We start from the raw sequence: 3408 nt of genomic DNA, 5'->3' as shown, positions 1-3408 counted from the left end.
GCTCCATGACCCTTGTCATCACAATTCTCCATGCACTTGTCAGCACAATGCTCCCTGACCCTTGTCATCACAATGCTCCAAGCCATTGTCATCACAATGCTCCATTACCTTTGTCATCAGAATCCTCCCTGACACTTGGCATCACAATGCTCCATGCCATCCTCATCACAATGGGCCATTACATATGTGATCACAATGCTCCCTGACACCTGTCTTCACAATACGGCATGACCTGGTCATCACAATGCTCCATGCCCTTGTCATCACAGTGTGCCATTCCAACTCTCATCGCAATAGTCCATGAAAGTTATTAGACCAATGTTCCATGCCCTTGTCATCACAATGCTCCATGCCCTTTTTATCACAATGCTCCATGACCCCTGTCATCACAATGCTCCGTGACTACAGTCATCACAATGATTCATGACCTTTGTCATCACAATGGTCCATGCCCTCGTCATCAACAGTCTCTGTGACCTTTTTAACCACAATGCTCCATGAACTATTCATCACAATGCTCTTTGACCCTTGTCATCACAATGCTCTATGCCTTTCTCAGCACAATGCTCCATGACCCTTGTCATCACAATGCTCCATGCGCTTGTCAGCACAATGCTCCATGACACATGTCATCACAATGCACCATGCACTTGTCATCACAGTGCTCCACAACATTGTCATCACAATGCTCCATAAAATTTGTCATCACAATGCTCCATGCACCTCTCATCAAAATGCTCTCTCACCACTGATATCACAATGCTACATCATTATTTGTCACAGTACTCCCTCACCCCTGTCATCACAATGTTCCATGACTCCTGTCATCACAATGCTACATGCACTTATCATCACAATGTTCGATGACCCCTGACATCACAATGTTCCATAACACCTGTCATCATAATGTTCCATGACACTTTTCATCAAATTGCTCCATGCCCTTGACATCACAATGCTCCATTACCCCTGTCATAACAATTCACCATGACCCCTGCCATCACGATGTTCCATGGCCTTGTCATCACAAGGCTCCATGACCCTTCTCATCACAATGCTCCAAGAACACTGTAATCCCAATGCTCTATGCCCCTTTTCATCTCAATGATCCATGAACCCTGTCATCACAATGCACCATGCCCATCATCATAATGCTTCATGCTATTGTCATCACAAAGAAATAAAAATGCTCCATGACCTCTGTCATAAAAATGCTCCAAACCCTTGTAATCACAATATTCCAGAACACTTGTCATCACAAAGCCCCATGACGTTCTTCATCACAATTATCCATTGTCTTCTCATCACAATGCTCCATGACCTTCGTCATCACAATGCTCAATACATTTGTCATCAACATGCTCCCTGACACTTGTTGTCTGTATGCTCCTTGAACTCTGTCATGACAAGGCTCCATGCCTTTTACATCACAATGATCCATGCACATTTCATCACAGTGCTCCAAGACCAATGTAATGACAATGCTCCATACCCTTGTCATCACAAACCTCAAAGACGCATGCCATCAGAATGCTCCTTGGTCTTCTCCTCACCATGCTCCATGCCCTTGTCATCACAATGTTCCAAGACCCCTGTAATCACAATGCTCCATGCCCCTTTTCATCAGTATGCTCCATGAGACTTGTCATCAAAAGGCTCCATGGTTTTGTCATCACAATGCTCCAGGACCTTGTCATCACAATGTTTCATGACCTTGTCATGAAAATTTTCAATGGCCCTTGTCATCATAATGCTCCAAGCCATAATCATCACAATGCTCCATTATATTTGTCATCACAATCCTCCATTACATTTGGCATCACAATGCTCCATGCCATTGTTATCGCAATTGACCATGACATATGTCATCACAATGCTCCCTGACACCTGTCTTCACAATAATCCATGACCTTATCATCACAATGCTCCATGCCCTTGTCATCACAATGCACCATGCCCACTCTCATCACAATAATCTATGAAACTTGTCAGACCAATGCACCATGCCCCTGTCATCACAATGCACCATGCCCTTGTCATCACAATGCTCCATGACCCCTGTCATCACAATGCTCTGTGACTCCAGTCATCACAATGCTTCATAAAGATTGTCATCACAATGGTCCATGCCCGCGTCATCACAAGGCTCTGTGACCTTTGTAACCGCAATGCTCCATGAAATTTTCATCACAATTCTCTGTGACCGTTGTCATCACAATGCTCCATGTCTTTGTCAGAACAATGCTCCATGACCATTGTCATCACAGTATGCCACATGCATTTCATCACAACTGTCCACAACCTTGTCATTGCAATGCTCCATAAACCTTGTAATCACAATGGTCCATGCACTTCTCATCAAAATTCTCTCTCACCAGAGATATCACAATGTTCCATCAGTAGTCATCACAATACTCCCTCACCCCTGGAATCACAATGATCCATGACCCTGTCATCACAATGCTACATCCACTTATCATCACAATGTTCTATGACCCCTGCCATCACAATGTTCCATAAGCCCTGTCATCAAAATGCTCCATGACCCTTTCCATCCCAAAGCTCCAAGACCCCTGCCATCACAATGTTCTATAACCCCTGCCATCTAAATGTTCCATTACACTTTTTATCAAATTGCTGCATGACCCGGTCATCAAAATGCTCCCTGCCCTTCTCATCAAAATGCTCTGTGACTTGTCATCACAAAGCTCCAAGACCCTTGGCATCACAATGCTCCATGTCATTGTCATCACAATGCTCCATGAACCCTCTCATCATATTGCTCCATGCCCTTGTCATCACAAAGCTCCATGCTCCTTGAAATCAAAATGATCCATGACCTCTGTCATCACAATGCTCCAAACCCTTGTGATCACAATGTTCCATAACACTTGTCATCACAACGCTCCATGATGCCTGTCATCACAATACTCCATGCCCTTTTCATCACAATGCTCCATGACCTTTGTCACCACAATTCTCAATACACTTGTCATCACAATGCTCCCTGACACTTGTCATCAGAATTCTCCTTGAACCCTGTCACGAAAAGGCTCCATGCCTTTTTCATCACAATGCCCCATGCCATTGTCATCAAAATATTCCACAAGCTTGTCATCAGAATGCTACATGACCATTGTCATCACAATTCTCCATGCACTTGTCAGCACAATGCTCCCTGACCCTTGTCATCACAATGCTCCAAGCCATTGTCATCACAATGCTCCATTACCTTTGTCATCAGAATCCTCCCTGACACTTGGCATCACAATGCTCCATGCCATCCTCATCACAATGGGCCATTACATATGTGATCACAATGCTCCCTGACACCTGTCTTCACAATACGGCATGACCTGGTCATCACAATGCTCCATGCCCTTGTCATCTCAGTGTGCTATTCCAACT

Source organism: Mesoplodon densirostris, unplaced genomic scaffold (genome assembly GCF_025265405.1).
Source record: "Mesoplodon densirostris isolate mMesDen1 unplaced genomic scaffold, mMesDen1 primary haplotype scaffold_37, whole genome shotgun sequence".
NCBI classification, from domain to species: Eukaryota; Metazoa; Chordata; class Mammalia; order Artiodactyla; family Ziphiidae; genus Mesoplodon; species Mesoplodon densirostris.
Note: the sequence above shows the minus strand (reverse complement) of the source record.